At 43.6% G+C, this 23,334-nt stretch overlaps 1 long non-coding RNA gene across 2 annotated transcripts; it reads right to left on the reverse strand.

Annotated features, from left to right (window-relative positions):
• Positions 1-10,281: 10,281 nt before the first annotated feature.
• LOC119842136 lies at positions 10,282-22,038 on the reverse strand. 2 transcript variants are annotated; one of them, XR_006281662.1, is made up of 5 exons: positions 21,377-22,038; positions 20,926-21,104; positions 18,457-18,622; positions 12,303-12,462; positions 10,282-10,616 (listed from the first exon to the last, which is right to left on the reverse strand). It is a non-coding gene; the product is annotated as an uncharacterized LOC119842136 (long non-coding RNA). The 2 variants fall into 2 exon arrangements; XR_006281657.1 differs by having other exon boundaries at positions 20,926-22,038.
• Between the last annotated feature and the right edge of the window lie 1,296 nt (positions 22,039-23,334).

Here is a 23,334-nt window from a genome sequence, read left to right on the forward strand (position 1 = left end):
TTGAAGGTCTATGCACCAGGAAGGCCTATTAAAATTTCAGCAGATGCTTCACAGCCTGGATTAGGTGCAGTGATTTTACAGAAGCATGAGGATTGTTGGCAACCAGTGGCATATCTATCCAAATCACTGATTGAGGCAGAAACCAGATACACACAAATTAAGAAGGAGCGACTGATGAACACTTTAAATACAATATCCAATAGTCCTGTGCTTAGGGCCTTTTCCACAAAGCTAGGAAACTTGGGTTCAAGTCCCTGCTCTGAATCAGGCAGAATGGGGATTAGAACCTGGGTCTTCCACAGCCTGTACAAGTGCTTAAGGGAACTGCTGCCTCCTCCTTGTTGGTTATTTATTTTGCAAGAAGGACTGACCTGGTTTAGGTGCCTACTGCCAGGAAGGGGTTCACAACTGTGAATACCAAGCTGAGCAAGCTGCCTCCCTCTGACTGAGACTAATCCCCTTTGTGGGGCAGGGTTTAGTCCATACTGCTCAGCATGCTAGTTTCTGTGAATCCCTCTTTTGAGGCGCCCTGGATGGGGAATCTGGGTGCCTAACTTGGGGCTGTGAATTCATTTGGACAGCAGCACCTAAGTCAGAGGTGGGCAAACTACGGCCCGTCCTGCCCAGCCAGGGTGGCTAGCCCCCTGCCTCTCCCCTGCTGTCTCCCCTCCCACACAGCCATGCAGGTAGCGTGGCTTGCACCCTCCCATCTCCCAGGCTTTCCAATAAGCCAGTCCTGCCGCTCTGAGAGGCATGGTAAGGGGGCAGGGAGCGGGACAGGAGGATAGATAAGGGGCAGGAGGTCCCGGGGGGGGCAGTCAGGGGATGGGGAGGAGGGGGCGGTTGGATAGGGAGTGGGAGTCATGGGGGGCCTGTCAGGGGGCGGGGTTGTGGATAGGGGTCAGGGCAGTCAGGGGACGGGGGGGGTTGGACAGGGAGTGGGCTCCCGGGAGTGGTTAGGTCCTGGGAGGGGGTGGTCAGGGGACAAGGAGAGGGGGGTTTGGATGGGTTGGGGGTTTTGAGGAGGGCAGGCAAGGGGCAGGAAGTGGGAGGAGATGGATAGGGGCGGGGCCAGGCTATTTGGGGAGGCACAGCCTTCCCTACCTGGCCCTCCATGCAGTTTTGAATGTGGGCCCAATGTGGCCCGCGGGCCAAAAGGTTTGCCCACCCCTAAATGTTGCAACATCTAAATCTCCCTTTAGCATCTAGCCCTTAATGCTTTATCCTTCTGTGATAAAAGTAGTACCATGCAGTTTGCTCTATGTATGTAACCTTGGTAACAGTCAAAAAATGATCACATCACTGTCTGCGCTGCACAGATATTAAAGTTGACACTTTTTATAAAAGGGGGTACAGTTTGGCCCTGTGTCCTTGGACAAGTTCCCTCTGTGATGCTGATGCCAGCTCTGACCAAAACTGTAGGCTTGGCTGAAAACTGACAAACTCACAATAGGAAGTCAAGTCAATTCACTTGTATAGTAGCAGATTAACAGACTGTTAAATGTGAATAAATGTGTTTGGTGTTTAAACTTCATAAAATTTATGACAGGTTTCAGAGTAGCAGCCGTGTTAGTCTGTATTCGCAAAAAGAAAAGGAGTACTTGTGGCACCTTAGAGACTAACAAATTTATTAGAGCATAAGCTTTCGTGAGCTACAGCTCACTTCATCAGATGCATTTGGTGGAAAAAACAGAGGAGAGATTTATATACACACACACAGAGAACATGAAACAATGGGTTTATCATACACACTGTAAGGAGAGTGATCACTTAAGATAAGCCATCACCAGCAGCGGGGGGGGAAAGGAGGAAAACCTTTCATGGTGACAAGCAAGGTAGGCTAATTCCAGCAGTTAACAAGAATATCAGAGGAACAGTGGGGGGTGGGTTGGGGGGGAGAAATAACATGGGGAAATAGTTTTACTTTGTGTAATGATTCATCCATTCCCAGTCTCTATTCAAGCCTAAGTTAATTGTATCCAGTTTGCAAATTAATTCCAATTCAGCAGTCTCTCGTTGGAGTCTGTTTTTGAAGCTTTTTTGTTGAAGGATAGCCACTCTTAGGTCTGTGATCGAGTGACCAGAGAGATTGAAGTGTTCTCCAACTGGTTTTTGAATGTTTTTTGAATTCTTGACGTCTGATTTGTGTTCATTCATTCTTTTACGTAGAGACTGTCCAGTTTGGCCAATGTACATGGCAGAGGGGCATTGCTGGCACATGATGACATATATCACGTTGGTAGATGCGCAGGTGAACGAGCCTCTGATAGTGTGGCTGATGTGATTAGGCCCTATGATGGTATCCCCTGAATAGATATGTGGACAGAGTTGGCAACGGGCTTTGTTGCAAGGATAGGTTCCTGGGTTAGTGGTTCTGTTGTGTGGTGTGTGGTTGCTGGTGAGTATTTGCTTCAGATTGGGGGGCTGTCTGTAAGCAAGGACTGGTCTGTCTCCCAAGATCTGTGAGAGTGATGGGTCGTCCTTCAGGATAGGTTGTAGATCCTTGATGATGCGTTGGAGAGGTTTTAGTTGGGGGCTGAAGGTGTGTGTGTGTGTATAAATCTCTCCTCTGTTTTTTCCACCAAATGCATCCGATGAAGTGAGCTGTAGCTCACGAAAGCTTATGCTCTAATAAATTTGTTAGTCTCTAAGGTGCCACAAGTACTCATAAAATTTATGAGATTTTGCATGCATTGTTTTCACTTATCTGTATCGTGTTAGTAAATATAACACCCTCCTCCCTCCCCTACTTTTTAGTGTGCTTGTGTTCTCCCTACCTCAGCTATGGCTTTATTTCTTCGGTGTTGTGTGTAGACAGTTTACACAGCACTTCGGGATTCTTCAGCATAAAAAAAAAAATCTTAAATTTTACTGTGGTTACAGTTCATTCCAACAAAACAGATCTGAGCAAAGACACCATGTATCCAGAACATTTTTAATACAAGAAAAATCAGTGCAGACTCATTCAAGGAATAAAGGATTGCGTGGGCGTAGGGAAAGATAAGTGTAAATGACAATCTTCTGCAGTCTGGCCACATACATGCCTAACACTAGTTTAACAGAAGTTTCTGGTGCCAATTCCACTTCTGAAAATGAGTTCCCAAAATGGGATTTTGTTTTTTGTGGGATTTTTTTTGGATGGGTGGATGAATATGAATATTTTTGCTGAACTTGATACCGTACATTTTAAATTCAAACAGCATGGCTTTCTCTCACACGTTTGGTGCACAGAATAGCTTGACTCATCCCAGAATTTTGCTGAAGAGATCCACATTGAATATGTAAAATATTCATAAACTGCAGTTTCATACCTTTAGTCACTTCCTTGCTAATGGGTGAGTTCAGAAAAAAATGATCGTATCACTGAATTGAACGAAGGACCGTAGGTAGTATTAATTATATATAAATCACATTACATATAAACAAGATAAGCATTTAGGATAAAAATCACATTGTTTTTATTATTGCATATTTAATAAAGATCTTAAATTCAATCAGTAAAAAGTTCATACTAAACTGTGAAATTGTTGACTTGCAAAATAAAGTCATACAGGTGTGATCTTGAATAGCCAACAATTCAGAATTATGCCTTTGGGGAACCTAGAGCCAGCAGGCAGGCCCAAGGATCTGGGCTTCATATTGGATAGCATATGTGGGATATTGCTGTGTATGAGCAATGAACAGGATCATAAAATATCAGGGTTGGAAGGGACCTCAGGAGGTCATCTAGTCCAACCCCCTGCTCAAAGCAGGACCAATTCCAAACTCCCCAGATCCCTAAATGGCCCCCTCAAGGATTGAACTCACAACCCTGGGTTTAGCAGGCCAATGCTCAAACCACTGAGCTATACCTCCCCCCCAGAAGTGCTCTCCTACCTTCCCCCAGGCCTCTATTGCAATTCCAGGATTGGAGCACACCATGTGGCTAGTGCCACTCCATAGAAGACTGTCACCTGATTCATTAGTTCAAAACCCCAATCTCCTCCCCCACCACTGCATGCATGAGGAGATGATATGGAGTGGAGCTTCATGGAGGCACAGGGCTCCTACATCCTGCCCCTATTTGCAGCAGTGGTTCTGTGGGGCCATGGCCTGCTGTGGTTATTGGGCTGTTCATATAAAAGCTCCATCCATCCCAATCTAGTATTTATGTAATCGAATAGCAACAACACTGCCTACTTTGGCAGTTCACAACCTTGCAATAAGTGTTATCCTGCAACCTGATAAGCATAAGACCGATGCGTTCTCCTGGAAAGCAAAAGCTCAGGATGCTTTTAAACAAATTATTGATATCTATTGTGACGGGGCAAGGCCAGATGGCTATAGAAAAGTAGTGGGAGATAGATATATTAGCTCCAGGCTAAACAAATCCCTGGTACCAAGATAAGTGAAATGGCAGCTGCTCCAGGTCAATTAAGACACCTGGGCCAATTAAGCACTTTCCAGAAGGCAGGGAGAAGTCTACGTTGATTGGGACACCTGAAGCCAATCAGGGGCTGATTGAAACTAGTTAAAAGCCTCCCAGTTAGTCAGGTGGGAGTGCACGACAGGAGCTGTGGGAAGAAGTTGCGCTGTTGGAGAGGCTGAGTAGTACACACCGTATCAGGCACAAGGAAGGAGGCCCTGAGGTAAGGGTGAAGTGGAGCTTGAGGAAGTGAGGGCTGCTGTTGGGAAGTAGCCCAGGGAATTGTACATGTCATGTTTCTAAAAGGTCAGCTACCATAGCTGATACTATTAGGCTCCCTGGGCTGGAGCCCGGAGTAGAGGGTGGGCCCGGGCACCCCCCTCCCCACCTTTGCCCCCTGATTAATCACTGAGACTGGGAGACAACAGAGACTGTGCAAGGAAGGATAACTTCTCCTCACCTCCCTCGCTGGCTTATGATGAAAATGGTTCAGTAGAGTGTGACCCTTTTCTCTAGAGAGAGAAGGATTACGTGCAGGGTCACTGTGAGCCTCTGAGGCTAGCGAAATCCGCCAGAAAACCCGGGACCCACGGACGCAAGGACAGAGCTTTGTCACAACTTGTGTCAAGAAGTGGGATTTTGTTCACAGCGTGGCGGAAGAAGAGGTTTAAAAAAAAAGTGCACGGGGGTTTTGGATTTTTTTTTTATTTGTTTGCTTGCTTTGTACCACAATGGAGGAGGTGGTAAGAGCTCTGGTACAAACGACAGCAGCCCAGCAGGAGGCCACCCAGGTTCAGGCAACGGCACAACAGGAGTTTATGCGGCTACAGCAGGAAACCAATCAATTATTGATGAGCTAGGAGACCCAAGATCATGCCCTCTTGAGAGAGGTGGTGGACCAGCTGAAGATCCTCACCACCCAGGCCTGGGGGTCCGACGGGACGACAACCCTGAGGGCTGCTGGTTGTCTGCCAAAGATGACGTCAGGAGATGACGTAGAGGTATATCTCCTCTCATTCGAAAGGACTGCTCAGCGTGAGGCATGGCCCCAGGAGCAGTGGACCAGCATTCTCGTCACTTTTTTGTGTGGAGAGGCCCACTTTGACTTGCCTGCCACGGATGCCACTGACTATACCCATCTGAAGGCAAAGATCCTAGCACGATCGGGGTAATGGCAGCAGTAAGGGCCCAGAGGTTCCATGAGTGGAAATATCAGGAGAACAAACCCCCGAGGTCCCAGCTATTCACCTCATACACCTCGCGCAGAAGCGGTTACAGCCCGAGGTGTGCAGGCCAGAGGAGATTTTGGAGACTCTGGTCATAGACCATTATATGCGGGGACTGCCACCAGATCTCTGCAAATGGGTAGGCCAGAACGATCCGCCCACGTATGACGAGATGATTACACTGGTAGAAAGATGGATGACAGCCAGGGAACTGACCCGACTACCCAAGGAAGGCCCCTTTCGAAGCAAGCACCCAACCCCAATTAAGGTTGGGCAGCCAAACCCCCGGGGAGTCTTAGGTGGAAGGGGGAGGCAAAAACCAGCAGGGACCCCAGAAGGAAGGGATTGGCCTGAGTGGGGGGAACCCCGGGACTAAACCCCCTAACCCCCGGGATAGGGAAGCGATAAAAAGCAATTATATATGTGATGCATGTGGGGAGTGGGGACACATAGCAGCACAGTGTCCCAGCACCGAGAAGCCTATGCAATGTAACTTGAGGGATTGGGAGGTCCCACGCTCCCTTATCCACCTCGCGGGGGTTGCATTAGCCCCGCATAATTACACCAGGCCAGTGAGGATAAATGGAGCAGAGACTACAGCGCTTGTGTACTCTGGGAGTGCTATCACCCTCATATCGGGTAAGCTAGTAAAAAGTAGACAGCTGCTACAAGCCAAATGTGTAGCAGTGACGTGTGTGCATGGGGCTGTGAGCCATTACCCCACCATCCCAGTGGAGATAGAGGTTCAGGGAAACACCATTGAGGTGACTGTGGCCGTAGTTCCTAAACTCCCATATCCTGTAGTCATTGGGAGAGACTATCCAGGGTTTGATATTTACTCCCCCCGGAGAGGCTGGAGGGAGGTGGGGACCCTCAGGACAGCGACTCGTCACCGGGGGAATGTCAACCCCACGATGTTTGCTGAGATTTCTCAGGATCTGTTCTCAGCCCCCCGAAAGACCCGGAAGACAAAAAAAGAGAGGAAGGCCGTGAAGGCTTTGGGAACCCAGATCCTGACCCAGGGCCAGAAGACCTCCCTAGTAGGCAGATGGACGCGAGCAGCCAACAGAGAAACTTCCACCACAGAAGCTGCCCCCAGCCATGACGATGGCGAGCCATTGGAAGAAGCAGAAGCCGGCCCCTGGGAGCTTGGGCAGGTTAGTCCTGGGAGAGAGACTTTTTTGGCGGTATCAGGCGGTGGACCCCAGATATGGTAACACCAGGAAAGAGTTGGCCGAGATGGATGGGATACCCGTGGATGGGAAGGTCCAGGGTCCCGGACCTTACTTTATAGTGAAGAAAGATCTCCGGTACCGTGTAGTACAAATGCAGGAGCAAGAGATACAACAACTTCTGGTGCCACAAAAACATCAAAAAGCCATATTGAGTCTCGCCCACAGTCACCTGTTTGGAGGATACCTAGGGGTAGAGAAAACCCAGGCATGGATCCTGCGGAAGTTCTTCTGGCCAGGAGTACATGAAGATGTCCAGCGATACTGCACCTCTTGTCCGGAGTGTCAGTTACATAGCCCTTGCCTGCACTTGCAGGCTCTTTTGATACCTCTTCCAATAATGGAGGTTCCTTTTGAACGGATAGCCATGGATCTGGTATAGCCCCTAGAGAAGACAGCTAGGGGCCACCAACATGTGCTTATTGTACCGGACTGTGCAATCCAGTACCCGGAAGCTGTTCCCCTGCGCAACACAGCTTCCAAGACAATAGCTAAGAAGCTAGTACAGATCTTTGCCCGGGTTGGGCTACCTAAGGAGATATTGACTGATCAAGGCACACGTTTTATGTCCAAGTTGATGAAAGATCTCTGTTCATTGCTCCATGTACAGCCCTACGGACCTCTGTATACCACCTGCAAACAGATGGCCTTGTGAAAAGGTTCAATAGGAGCCTCAAGGCCATGATCAGGAAAGTGGTGAGCCGGGATGGGAAAGATCGGGATACCCTATTGCCTTACCTCATGTTCGCCATCCGGGAGGTTCCGCAAGCCTCCACAGGTTTCTCTCCATTCAAACTACTATATGGGCGCCACCCTCGGGGCATATTGGATATAGCTAGAGAAGCCTGGGAAGAGGAGCCAAATCCCGGAAGGAACATAGTTGAGCATGTACTGCAGATGAGAGATCGGATAGCCTGAGTTATGCCCATTGTACGGGAACACTTGGAGAGAGCACAGGAGACCCAACGAACCCATTATAACCACCAAGTGAAGCTTCGACGGTTCCAACGAGGGGATCGGGTGATGGTACTGGTGCCCACAGCAGAAAGTAAACTGTTGGCCCAGTGGCAGGGACCCAACGAAATAATGAAAGCCGTGGGAGAGGTGAACTATAAGGTGCTGCAGCCAGGCCGTCGGAAATCAGAGCAAATTTACCACATCAATCTTCTAAAACCTTGGCATGATCGAGAGGCATGCTTAGTCATGCAGGAGACCCTTCCACAGGAGGATAACTTACACGAGCAAGTGAGGATATCATCCAACTTGATGCTGATCCAAAAGATCGAGGCAGCCGATATGATTAATTGCAACCGAGATGTGTTCTCTACAAAACCAGGGCGGACGACTGAGACCAATCACCATATCCACACGATCCCCGGAGCCAAGGTAACACTGAGACCCTACCAAATCCCAGCAGCCAAAAGAGAAGAAATCAAGTAAAGAAGTAAAGAAAATGTTAGAATTAGGGGTTATTGAAGAATCTTACAGTCAGTGGTCCAGTCCAATTGTTCTAGTGCCTAAACCTGATGGTACCATGAGATTCTGTAATGACTTTCGCTGACTGAATGAAATATCCCAGTTTGATGCATACCCCATACCATGCATTGATGAACTGGTTGACCAACTGGGTAGTGCCTGATTCTTGACTACACTGGATCTGACAAAAGGGTACTGGCAGATTCCTCTGACCAAAGAAGCTAAAGAAAAGACAGCATTCTTCACCCCGGATGGGCTATTTCAGTACACTGTCCTCCCTTTTGGGCTACATGGGGTCCCAGCCACATTCCAGCACCTCATGGATAAGCTGCTGCGCCCCCATACTAGTTATGCAGCTGCATACCTAGATGATACCATCATCCATACGCCAGACTGGGGAACCCACTTGGAGAAAGTTGAGGCAGTACTGCGCACCTTAAGGCGGGCTGGCCTCACTGCTAATCCCATTAAATGCACCATAGGGCTAGCAGAGGCTAGGTACCTGGGATATATTATGGGAAGGGGCATAGTGAAGCCCCAAATGAATAAGCTAGAGGCAATTCAAAACTGGCCCCGGCCGACCCAAAAAAAGCAGGTCCGTGCGTTCCTAGGCATGGTCGGCTGCTATCAATGGTTTATTCCCCACTTCGCCACTAGGGCAAGTCCTCTAATGGATCTGCTGAAGGCCCGAGGTCCAGACATGGTAAAGTGGATCGACGCAGCAGAGGGGGCATTTACAGACCTTCGGACGACCCTCTGTAATGACCCCGTACTCATAGCCCGGTACTTTAACAGGGAATTTATTTTACAAACAGATGCTTCTGAGGTGGGGTTGGGGGCAGTTCTGTCGCAAATGGTGGGAGAAGAGGAACACCCGATCCTCTACTTAAGCAGAAAGCTTCTCCCAAGACAACAGAAATATGCAGTAGTCGAGAGAGAATGTCTTGCTGTCAAATGGGCTATGGAGACACTGCATTATTACCTCTTAGGCCAGCGATTTACTCTTGTGATGGACCATGCACCCCTCCAGTCGATGCAGCGGAATAAGGAAAAGAATGCAAGGGTCACCAGGTGGTTCTTATCCCTCCAACCATTCCAGTTCCACATACGGCACAGGGCTGGATGCCACTATGGCAACGCTGATGGTCTGTCACGAGCATGCTGCCTGGCGTCCCAAATTGCCCAACTCTATTGTGTTGAGCGGGGGCGGGGGGGATATGTGATGGGGCAAGGCCAGATGGCTATAGAAAAGTAGTGGGAGATAGGTATATTAGCTCCAGGCTAAACAAATCCCTGGTACCAGGATAAGTGAAATGGCAGCTGCTCCAGGTCAATTAAGCACCTCGGGCCAATTAAGAACTTTCCAGAAGGCAGGGAGAAGGCTAGGTTGATTGGGACACCTGAAGCCAATCAGGGGCTATTGAAACTAGTTAAAAGCCTCCCAGTTAGTCAGGTGGGGGTGCATGTCAGGAGCTGTGGGAGGAAGTTGCGCTGTTGGAGAGGCTGAGTAGTACACACCATATCAGGCACAAGGAAGGAGGCCCTGAGGTAAGAGTGAAGTGGAGCTTGAGGAAGTGAGGGCTGCTGTGGAGGAAGTAGCCCAGGGAATTGTACATGTCATGTTTCTAAAAGGTCAGCTACCATAGCATATTAGGGTCCCTGGGCTGGAGCCCAGAGTAGAGGGTGGGCCCGGGTCCCCCCCAACACCTTTGCCCCCTGATTAATCACTGAGACTGGGAGACAACAGAGACTGTGCAAGGAAGGATAATATCTCCCCACCTCCCTCGTTGGCTTATGATGAAAATGGCTCAGTAGACTGTGACCCTTGTCTCTAGAGAGAGAAGGATTACGTGCAGGGTCACAGTGAGCCTGTGAGGCTAGCGAAATCCACCATGAAACGCGGGACTCACAGAGGCAAGGACAGAGCTTTGTCACACTATTTTATTTACTACTGTCACCCTGTTAGGCACAGCAAGGCTACAATTTTCCAAGAATCAGAGGTGTGCCAGAAGCTCAAGCAATGATGCTGAATCACCAAAAGAAGCTTCCCAAAGCTCAGATATTTAGAAGATCTGGTATGGCTGCTGATGCAGGATTTTCCCTATTTTGAGTCTTTTAATGCCACAGAAAGAGACTTATTATAGTGCTAATTATTATTTCCACTGGAATAACAGATTTAAGATTCATCCCATCACATGAACAGCTGATGCTTTTCGAATAAGTCACTCAGTCAATGGTAAATTTGATCTCAACCCATCATGTTCTGCCAGGAGGCATCTGAAGGAGGTAAGGTAGGGGGGAAGTGAAAAAAGAGGGCATAAATACAGTGCTCAAAACTATAGCAAGTAGGCTTTTCTGTTTCCTGATTTAGTAGTCATGTGTCATCTGAAAATAAAAAACTTGCTGCAGCAAAAAGATTGGTAGATGCTCAAGTTTCAGTCCCTGGCATTTAAAAGAGTTGAAAATGAAAATCAGTATAGAAAACAGCACAACTATGTTTTTAAATGCCTATATTGTATGCCTTGACCACAAATACCACAACACAGGACATAGACTAATAAGAGAGTGATGTTCCCTTTCCTATTTCTAACCCTCCAACTAATTTTCCCTATTTTCATAGCCACATGGCTCTGAAAATGACACAGCACAAGAACTCTGTGAGAAAATAATCTTACTCTCCTCCTTTCAAGATCCGAAAAGCTCCCTTATTCCAGCTGTCTACCATTAAGCATCCACTCCTGTTCTGATATCTCACCTCATAATTCTTAGCCATAACAAACATTTGAAATAAGATGTCTCATACATAGACTACCCGCTCATATCACTTTTAATGTTCCTTCCCCAGTTATTTGTATTTTGTCTAATTTTGATTGTAAAGTTTTCTGACAGGGAGTTCTAATTGGAAAGTGAATAAAATGAGCAAGCAGCTCTTCATATCTGGGAGGTTGGAATGATTTTCATTACTTAGAAGCTAGGGGTCTGATTTTCCACTCATTTACACTTGTGTTAATCAGGACTAACTCCAGTGAAGTCAGTGGAGCTACTCTAGTGTAAGAGAATGTGGTCTTAAGCTTCAATTCTTTCAGCTGCGCTACACAGGTAGACTCCTCCAATAACTTGAATGGGCCTCAGTCTGGGCACGTGAGTCTGCTCATGTTAGCAACTCTTGTGATTTTTACTAACACAAGACTGGCACAATGGATAGCTGAAATATGGCACTAGAGTAAGTTAGATCCCAAATAAACTGCATGTGGCATCGTTATAGTATTCAGCTACTCGTACACGTTTTATTTTGTAATCTATTAAGTATATTGTTCCATATGTAAATACAATGGTACCATACTGGAAGAGAAAGTCTTTTATAGCTAAACTTGTAGACTACTAATAAATTGGTCAAATCAACCAGCCAAGTTTGTGCAGCTGAACAAACTAAATATTTGATAATTGCTGTAAATTGTGAAGTAAGATTAAATCTAAAATTATGCAGCTTTGTATGTACTTGCTTGCATATCATTTGACTTGTAATTTACAATGTTTAAAAACAATTGAAATTTGTGCTTTCATAAATTGTATTACTATTTAATGCATATCATGAAATCCAGAAGTTCTGATTTTTAGCAAGTGGTACTTACCTAGACAGTTTTTGATAGGCTTTTGATTTACAATTTAAAGCAGCATGAATCAATGGCAGGCTGAAAACATCTCTCTGAAAATATGAGTCACAAATGAAATAAGTTAATATTTGGTCATAAATGCTGCAAGTGATAATTGCTTAGATTCTGATTGGTTAAAACTATCCAGAAGAGAATTTCTTCTACAAACAGTATTAAGCAGCTGAGACATAGTATTTCTTATTTGTACATTTGAATGTTAGTAGTAACATGAAAGCCTAACAGATGCTTCTCAAAGACAAACAAGCCCTACTCAAATGCAATTTAATAAAATGACATTCAAGCCCCTTACCTGACCATTGCTGCTTCCTATCTGCAGGAGTTTGTAGTGAACTGGATAAAGTAATTCTATTGTCTTTTCATAATTTCCATTGTCAAATTCTACCCAAGCCTGGGAAAGTGGCAACCCCAATTTTGGAGCCAAACTCAGCTCATGGTCTTCACCAGGTGCTCTGCAGAACAGGAAAGGAGTTAACTGCCAATGAGCAGAAGATCAGACTGCAGCACTTGTACTCCTTCTAGTGCTGTTCTGTCACCTCCTGTTGGAGAAACTTAGGGTATGTCTATACTGCCCGCCGGATCGGCGGGCAGTGATCTATCCAGCGGGGGTTGCTTTATCGCATCTAGTCTAGACGCGATAAATCAACCCCCGAGTGCTCTCTGGTCAACTCCTGTACTCCAACCCTGCGAGAGGCGCAGGCAGAGTCAACGGGGGAGCGGCAGCAGTCGACTCACTGCAGTGAAGACACCACGATGAGTAGATCTAAGTACGTCGACTTCAGCTACGTTATTTACATAGCTGAAGTTGCGTAACTTAGATCGACACCCCCCCCCCCCCAGTGTAGACTAGGCCTTAGTTCCATTGAGTTCAAGGAATAGTGATACACGGAACAAAACCTAACACATTAGGTACATTTTGCTAAACAAATCCTTATTTGCTATAACTTTAAAAAATCCTGAAATCTCGCATATTTTAATTAGACAAGTGAAGACATCCATTCCATAGTATTGTTACCCCCATTTGACCTGAGTAGTTAGCCAATCATTGGAGCCTTGCAGGAGCCTATTGGAGCCTATTAGGAGGAGAAACTGATGATAAAGTCAGGTATTTCTTTGAGGGAAACCTGTTTATTAACAAGAATGTACAGAAAGCCCTGTTTCTTCAAACACAGTAGGAAACAACCATAAAACAGGAGGCATTCCTCAATATTCCAAGCCTCTTTTTTCAGCCAACACTCTACCCAATAGCTCTCTCAAATTTCAGGGTCACACTACAAGTGATGCTTTGGATGTCTTTGGATTTGTGTTGCCTTCTCTAGCTGCCTGTTTCTTTCTCTCTCACACACAGGCACAAAGACAGAGAGCCCTCTCCATCAAAACCCCGATACCCACATAGCTCAGCTCCTGGCCTTGCATGTAGCCTATGTTTTGGGTGGTGGCTCCTATTGTTTTTCAGCTATCTTACTCCAAAAGGAGCTTAACTGCTTCTTTTGTTTATCTTGAATGAAAGGCAGCTATTACTTCCACCAGCTCAAACAATTTTCACCATCCCATTATACATCTATAGTAGAGAATTTTGTTTTTTTGCACAGTGATCCACCCAAGAGGAATAGAGTCAGCAAAGAGGAATACAGTCAGCAGGTTAATGCCTCAGTGCAACAGATTATGAATCCAGTTTGTCATAATTTCCCAGTATACAACACAAACAAACAAATTTAAATTCTTTCTGTCTTTGGAATATAGATTTTTCTTTATAATTTAGTACACATAGCTGCTATAAATTAAAACAATTTCTTAGATCTAGATGTATTATTATATCACAATTAGAAATCTTTATAACTAGATAGACAAAAAACACAAAAAAATGGAAATAGAGTGCTAAACTTACATTACTGTATTCAGTTGAGGAGTTTGAAAAAATAGCTGACCATTAGCGCTCCTAAACTAATTGGAATGTAAGCTATTTGGGCCAGGGACCGTCTTTTTGTTCTGTGTCTGTACAGCACCTAGCACAATAGGGTCCTGGTCCAGGACTAGGGCTATGCTAATACAAATACAAATGATAATAAAGTGGAACACTACATTTATGCAATGTCACAAGGATAAAAGTGAATATCTGATGTACAACTGCAAGCATAGTATTTACAAATATATCTAAAACTTCCAACTCATCCCACAACTATAACAATCTTTGAAAAAGCAAGCAATGAGTATATGTGCCTACTTCCCAACAATGGCCTGTTTCTAAGGGCTTGTCTACACTGGCACTTTACCGCACTGCAACTTTCTTGCTCAGGGGTGTGAAAAAATACCCCCCTGAGCGCAGCAAGTTTCAGGGATGTAAAGCACCAGTGCAGAGAGTGCCCCAGTGCTGGGAGCCGTGACCCGCATGGAGGTAGTTTTTTTTGAGCGCTGGGAGAGCTGTGACTACACAAACCACGTTAAAGTGCTGCCACGGCAGTGCTTTAACATTGCCAGTGTAGACTAGCCCTAAGACATTTCATGCTAATCATCAGACCTGGAGGACAACAACAGCAATATATATAACTAAATTGTTCTTAAAGATGGGATCTTCAGAAGTGATCAGCTTTGGCCTAAATCTACTCTCCTGTTGGAGTCAATAGTGTAGTTCCCATTACTTCCATTGAAGTTAAAGTTAGGCACTTTTGAAAATCTCACCCAGTTTAAGGTTTTCTAATTAAGAGGCTATAAAAACATGATTTATAGCTGAGTTTAAGATGCAGACTTTTTTTTTTAATGGCTATTTACAGAATTATGGTCTTTGGTGCCCACACAAAAAAATCTTTCTGTATTTATACGTTTCACAACCCTCATCTCTCACAAGGAAACCACAAATACGGAACACTGAATTTAGTTTCTTCAGTTAATCTGAAAAGACTAGTGTGGCTAAATATTCCAATCAGAGGAATCAGTCCTTCAGTTCATGAAAACATAAGTGTGATACCCACCAGAGTATACTATTATATGGATTTGTTTGTTGTTGTTTTTTTATTTTAACTTTCAGCCTCAAAATGTATAGAGTAGAAAAATAAAAATAACGAAAATAAAGGGCTGGAGAATTAGAATTGTATGGCTATTCTTTAAACAAACAAATAATTTCTAATATAGGTAACATAATTTTTATATTCTTGATGTGAGAAAACAGTACTATTACCCACATTTTGGCTTAGTAAACATGAAGTTTAATTTTATATTTAGTTTTTCAAATATGCATATTCATATCAACGTTTGTTTTCTAAAGTAAATATAGTAAAATTACGTTTTATAATGCTTCAAACAACTATTATAATGCAGAGCAGTTACAACGTTACAATGAAGATGTAAAGATAGATGTGGACAAGCAGATGAAAGCACTGTGCAGAGGTTGCCAATACTAAGTATAAATTCATTAAATATTCTACAAATTTTCCATCTACCAATGTTTAAATCCTATAGCACGTATAGTAGGTATCTAGAAGAAAAAAAAAGGCTGTCACAAAGGCTGGTAGCAAGCAAACCAGATATTACTGTTTGGTAGCTTTACATTTCTCACATTTTCTTCTTGATCTCTCAAAGCTTAAGTGGGTCATTTGCATATGCACCAGTGCTGTTCTGCTCTTTTGTGCAAAACAATACCCATCACACTTGATATTAAGATTCCATTTATAAATAGTTTCTAAAAATTGTTAATTGGTTAATAGGTGTCAGTCTCTTAGAAGATTGTTAGAGAGAGTCCAAGAGATGAACATATTGCTTGTAACCATGGCTTATAATCATCTAGCACAATGGTTCTCAACCAGGGGTCTAGGGCCCCCTAGGAGGCCGCGAGCACGTTTCAGGGGGTCCACCAAACAGGGCCAGAATTAGACTTACTGGGACTCAGAGCAGAAAACTGAAGCCCCACTACCTGAGGCTGAAGTCCGGGGCCCAAAGCCCTACCACTCAGGGCTGAAGCTGAAGCCTGAGCAATGTAGCTTTGTGGGGGCCCCTGTGGCATGGAGCCTCAGGCAACTGCCTTGCTTGCTATCCCCTAACGCCAGCCCTGGCTTTCGTATGCAGAAAAGCAATTGTTGTGGCACTGGTGGGCTGTGGAGTTTTTATTGCATGTTGGTGGGGGGCCTCAAAAAGAAAATGGTTGAGAACCCCTGATCTAGCACACCTTCTGTTGTACTTATAACCATCTTTAACACATACTGCTCGTGTCTAACATCTATCGCTTATATCACATCTTTACATACCATTTATAAATGGAAACTTAGCATAAAGCATTACCACAATAACCTTGCTGCCCTATTTTGTTTGGGTTTAAATGCCACTGCTGTCATCTTTCTAATGCTATGTATACACTATTTTTAATGGAGATTTGTTTTGGCAGAATATGATGATCATTACTCTTCTTCTGAAAACTGACAGACAAATCACAGGTTGGGGAAGAGGCAGCTACCTACAATGACAACTTTTTTCACTTACAGAAGAAAGGACCTATTTCAGGATGTTCTGTGGCACCTTTATGCCGTAAATGTCTTACATATAGCCCTTAAGAGTCAGAAAGAGAAAGCAATGACTGACTCAGACTGTACTCTGAAGAAAGAAGGGAAATCAATTTCACTCACAGAAAAGTTGTGTACATAAAACAAAAGCAGGAAAAATGTAAGAGTGGAATGCCATTCTTATACCGCCTGTCATGATGGTCAATATAAAAATAAGAGCAAGAAATTTATATTTTAGACATAAACAAGGATGTGACAAACATTCTATTTTGCTGAAATACCAAAATATTCAAATTTGTATAGATGAACCAAATTGTGCCAAAATTATTTCCACAGCGCTTTCAGCTCAATGTCATGTTAAAATGATACAGTAACTCCTCACTTAAAGTTGTCCCAATTAACATTGTTTCTTTGATACATTGCTGATCAATGAGGGAACATGCTCGTTTAAAGTTGCACAATGCTCCCTTATAACGTCATTTGGCAGCCGCCTGCTTTGTCCACTGCTTGCAGGAAGAGCAGCCCCTTGCAGCTAGCTGGTGGGTGCTTGGAACCCATGCTACCATGACCGGAAGCCCCCCATCAGCTCCCTGCTCCGCTAAGTTCCCTGTGTGGCAGCCTCCCAGCAGGCTTTCAATTGCTGGAAGTTCAGCTGTCCTTCCCCCCACTGCCATGTGCTGCTCCTGCTCTCTGCCTTGGAGCTGCTCCCTGAGCCTCCTGCTTGCTGTGCGGGGGGAGGAGGGGAAGAAGGGGGCTAATGTCAGGGTGTCCCGCTCCCTCCTGCTCCTGCACCCCCCTTACCCCACCTTCCATAGAGTAGGGGGGACACACGACAGGGACAGGGCTCAGGACGGGGGAAGCTTCCTGGCAGCAGCTGTGGTCTCAGCTTGCTGATCTACTTAACAAGGCAGTGTACTTAAGAGTGGGGTCAACATACTTAAAGGGACAATGCGCATCTCTCTCTCTTTCTCTCTCTCTCTCTCTCTCTCACACACTCACACACACACACACACACACACACACACACACACACACAGTATGTGTCTCTGTCTCTGTCTGCCATGCTGTCTTCCCTTCCTCCATTCATTCTGCCTTGTAGAGAGTGAGGCTACATTAACAGCAATGAGTTAACCCTTTAGGGCCCAGCCAACTGCTAGTTTATCATTTAGCAGTAAAGCATTCCCTGGGAAATATGCCACCCTCTGACTTCACCACCTCAACCAAGCTTCACAATCATTGTCGCTGTGTACCAGTATTAAATTATTTGTTTAAAACTTATACTCTGTGTGTGTGTATATAGTCTTTTGTCTGGTGAAAAAAATTTCCCTGGAACCTAACCCCCCCATTTACATTAAAATTCTTATGGGGAAATTGGATTCGCTTAACTTCATTTCGCTTAATGTTGCATTTTTCAGGAACATAACTACAATGTTAAGTGAGGAGTTACTGTAATTCATTGTTCGCTTATAGACATTTTATAGATATCTCATAATGAACACTGATTAAAATTGGTGCATTAGGGCAAAAAGGGCCTTTACAGGTAGTTGGCTTATTTTGTGAAGTTTTCTTAATGCTGTAGAAGAAAAATTCCGCTGTTCTGATATGAACAGTCACATCTCTAAAGTACAACCACTGTAAGGGAAAAAAGTGTCTACAGGGTAAGGTGCCACAAGCACTCAAACTCACAGTACCTACAATGCTCAGACAATGATGCTGCTATCTGACAAGATTAAATACCCAATCTAGACATTAAATGCCCAGTTTAGAACACTTAAAATCAAAAGTAAAAAGATTTGCTAATCTTAACTTCAGAAACACTACCCTGCTGAAACCAGAATTCTGGTTAGGACATTCTAAAACAGAGAACAATAAATTATGGTACTTAGCAAACTGGTAGAAATTAATTATTATACTAATATGCCTTGTGATAAAAAATATTTTAATTCACCTGCTTACTTGGCAAGTTCATGAAAAGTTGTTAAGAGCTCATTGGTGGTTTTGTGGTCTTTGACCCCTAGCAAAGACATGAGAATGTGGACATCACTGAAAAGCCAGACATGATCTTTGTTGTGCTTCTTTGCAAGAGGGATAGCTTCATTCTATCTGTCTCCCATCTTTACACCTAGGAGTAATATACATGATTTATATATAGGTGAGGTTTTTCGTAGGAGTGGGTGGGTGAGATTCTGTGGCCTGCGTTATGCAGGAGGTCGGACTAGATGATCAGAAAGGTCCCTTCTGACCTTAGTATCTATGAATCTATTATTTCAAATAAAAACTCCACATGCAAAACCATGCCTCTTGGCATATACTCCCAGTTTAATTCAGCATCATAAGATTTGATTACTAGTTTAAGAAACCACCTCTGGACCTGTGTCAAATCTCTTTATCCAAATATACCATCTGTCACTGATATCCTGGATCCCATTAGATAGGGATCAGGCCTAATCATAGGATAAATCAGAGGTGGATTATGGGTTTGTAGGGCTCTGTGCCAGAGCATGTGGGGGCCCTTCCCCACCTCTTCTGCCTGCATTCCCCCTTCTCCCATCCCCAGCACTCCTGTGGGGAGCTGGGTCAGGATGCCGAGGCTTGACCTGCTTCACCTGCCCGGCGCTCTGGCCGGGGAGCAGGGTCGGGATGTGGGGGCTTCCCTCTGCTCCCGGAAAGGAATGCTAGGCAGATAGGGGGGAGCAGGGCAAGCCCCTGCGCCCCAACCCCGCTCCCCAGCTGGAGTGCTGGGCAGGCAGAGTGCGTCGGGGCAGCACCCATTTTTCCAGGGGCCCCACAATTGGTCAGGGCTCCTGGGCACAGCCCCGCTTGCCCAGGGGCTAATCCGCCAATGGGATAAATGACATCCTCCTGAACACAGATGAGGGAAGATAACACCCAAAGTCATTATTCTGGATCTGTATGGGGCATGTTATTACTAAAGCAGACTGCAGATGAGTGCACCATGACTAGCTGCTGCAAAGTTCTGTGAAAATTATTATTTACAAATTTGATTATGTGGGGACAGTCTGTCTCTTATGAATTCTGGTTGATATTATGAAGTTGTATCATGAAATTGATGTATCAAGGAAAACCTTTGTATGTATATCCACCATGAGTGGGCAGAGTTGTGTTATGTCTTCCCCAGACGCAAGACAATGGGAAATACTTAATGTTAACTGAGGTGCTTTGAGCAGGCAATAGACATGCCCAGATAGTTTGCACAAGCTGGGAAAAGATATTTCCTGCTTGGGAGTGGGGGAGATTGGAGCACTGGAAATTTGCCATAAAGCAGAACAAAGAAAGCCAGATGTTGGAAAGGTGGCATATAAATAGGGGCTGATTGGTCCATTCCCCTACAGGCACAGCTTCTGGATCCTGCCCACCCAGGCCCCAGCTCCCAGCCCTGGGGAGGGGGTCCTGCAGGAAAGTGCTGACTGGGCTTGCGCCAGTCACCATGACAGGGAGTGACACTGCCCCCCATCTCCAGTGAGCGCCCCTCCAGCACCCTTAACTATATCCCCTTCCCCACCCCCCCAGCTGTATCCTCTTTTGGCCAACCTGAAATATGGTAATCCTACAGTAAGGCAGGTGAGCTGATGAAAGGATAACAGACTGAGAATCAGCACCAGGATATGTGCCACACACATCAAGAGAGGAAACGCTACTGCAGCCTATTGAGACCCAGGGAAGCTTAAAAACACCCAGGAATCCAGAGGAATTCCCATGACAACAGTCTACTGAGGGTATGTCTACACATACACAGGTCTACACATATATGTCTACCCTTCACCTTTGCTGGGTCGCAGAACCCAATTGTCTACATAGCAGTTTTCAGCCTGGGGCCCAAGCCTAAGTCAGCTGTCCTGAGCCAGCCTTGGGTTTTTTATCCCTGTGTCAATGTACCCTGAATGACCAAAAAGAAGTGCTTGACTGGATCTGTGACAACAACTTAGGAGGTGAGCATTTTTTTTCTGGAACTTTCGCTTCCTTTGTGTTAGAAAGTTAAAGAAAAGATGGATGACTGTTTACATAGTCCCATGGAACTGTTGGAATGATTGGTACTATATTTACATTGACTCCTTATTTCCATCAATATCAAGATTAAGAACTAAACATTAATGTTGGCTTGATATTTACTAAAAGAGAAGTTAATGGCTTTTTAATAGCTTACGCATTTGATCTTTTAACATTAGGTTGAAAAATGAGATCTCTGGGGACAAGGGAAGTGAAACTTGCCAAAAAAAGAAAAATGTGACCTTTATTAATTTGGTTGAATGGAATATTGTACTTTCAGGAAAATAATAAACTGTAGGGAGAAATAAAGGTAATGTTCATTAGTATATACTTTAAATTCATCTCTGAAGAAGAGCATCTCTTTGAACATCTCTTCTCTAGCATAACCCACTGCTCAGACTCGCTTTGTATATTTACCTAAATCTTCACTTGTTGCATTTTGGAGGATGAGCCTTTTACCTTACTCTTTTAAGAAGTATGAGTAGACTGAAGCAGAAACTAACAGTTCTTTTATCTTCCAACTGAAGCTGGTACAGCATGGAGCAGTTATCTAGCACAGCTAACATACTTCCGTTTGACAGGCATGCAGGAGCAATCTATAATCAGAAGGCATTCTTATGTTGCATTACCCATATTTAAGTGGAAGTTAACTTACTTTGACAGTACAAAATTAATACTATCCTCTTACTCTTCCAGATATAACTCTTTTTTAACAACTCAAATTGCATCTTTCAGAAATACAGCAATCTACAAATAATATTCATATTATTTTATCTGTGGTGTTTTTCCATTTATAAAATCAAATATAGTATGTGTGAAAACTACCTTTTCTACGATCTCTGATCGCCCCAAAATGAACCATAATTACCTCTATTACTTTGCAACAATCACTAGGTAGGATACGATATTTTTGTAACACGAAAACAGGCATGAAGAGACCTGTTATACAGATTCCTGGTTAATTTGCTGTGGATTATTTTAGAAAGATTCCTCCAAAGTTCAGACAGCAAAAAATTTTAATAAGTCACCTAGAAAGGAAAAGACATGACTAAGGAAGAAGAAGCCTAACTAGTAATTGGATTGGTAATTAATCTACGAGATCTGATTTTAATCATGACAGTTTAGATTTATATAAAAACTATTTTACATAATGTTAAACTTTTAAAGATTATCTTTTCCCCCCTATACCTCCAAGGCACCTACATAGCAACTATGGCAGCCTGACTAAAGATAACAGGATATGAAATTGGAAAACACTAAAAATATTTAAATAAAATGTGGTGTAAACAATATTAAATATGATGATATGAGATAAAGGGTTTTTTGGCATGGGTTTAGGATGATCTCTGTAACTTCATTTGTGAATTTGCCAGTTGAGTTGAATAGTCACTCTAAAATGCCAATTAAACTTTTCAAATAAAACCAGAAAATGGTATCACACCTTTATATATTTTACATCAAATACAAAATGAGGCATGTGCACACCATTTCATTTGAACAATGTCTTTTCACTACACCAGAAATGGTTTATGCTCATACGATTGTCATAAATTGTTAAAGCAGCCTCATAGTCACCCTGTAAAACCAAAGGAGGATTGTGTAATGACCTTTAGGATACCGTGTCCATAAGTGACTGCTAGAGATCAGTAATAGCATATTTTTAAAAGAATACTGGTGATCCCATCAATAAATGTCCATTTGCAACATACCCAGATTAGATATGGGAGAGGTGAACAATTGGGTACCTGATTATTATTTATTATGTGTATTATAGAGTTTAGGAAGAGAGTACCTCAAGTCATATTACATAAAAAGCAATTATACATAAACATAAAATAAACTCTATAGTTATCTTGTGGCTTTCATCCAAAACTCAATCAAAGAGCTCTGAATAAATTTAAAGGAAAATTCAATGTGGATTAATACTAAATTTACCAGGCAAAAATTATCTTGGAAATCTCATTTCAGTGGATATGCAAAACAAATGCAACATACAGTACATGTTGACACATGGATACTGGGAGGGGAGCCGCAGGAAGAAAAGTAACTTGGAGAAGGTTTCAATAAAGTAAGGAAGGGGTTTGCTTTATCTTACTCTCTCCAGCTAGGGTATAAATTCAAAGAAAATATATATTGCAGCCCAATAGGTCCAGGATAATATACATATATTGGTAAAGAATTTCAATAGATCTTAAATATTTTTAAGACTAGGAATTTAACAGCATAAATTCTCTCATTTCTTTAACAGAGTGGCCCTATTGGTCTCTCTCGTAATTTTTGCAAACTCCAGACTCTTACATTCTACGTATAGGAAAAATTTGCATTTAATTCAATAGGAATTTTGCATATGCAAGGACTACAGAAGTGGGTACATATTTCTATCTGAAAATTAATTTAGAATTTGCTTTTAATATTAAATGTTTGCACCACAGTAATTTCTCTATATTCCCGTACAGATGATTTTAGATTTTTTCCCCTCTAAAATATCACTTTTAAAAACACATTAGTAAAGTACAAACACTGCAAATTATACTGCAGTATATTCATAAAAAACACCCAAATAGTAAGGAGGGGGGAAAGCAGATCATACCCTTTTTGTCAGGTCTGCCTGTTAATATGAGAATATTCATCCACCTGGAGCATATAGCATATAGATGTAATAGTGTGCTCCTACCTTTTCAATAAAATACAAAGCCCAATGCCAGTAATTATGGCAAGCAAACATGTCACAGGACTGAGAAGACAGAGAAAATATTTTACTTCCAATTTAAACTCTGATTTAAACAGATCCAGGGCATCCAAATCTGAAGGCCTAATAAATCAGTG

This window comes from Dermochelys coriacea, chromosome 1 (genome assembly GCF_009764565.3).
Source record: "Dermochelys coriacea isolate rDerCor1 chromosome 1, rDerCor1.pri.v4, whole genome shotgun sequence".
Lineage (NCBI taxonomy): Eukaryota > Metazoa > Chordata > Testudines > Dermochelyidae > Dermochelys > Dermochelys coriacea.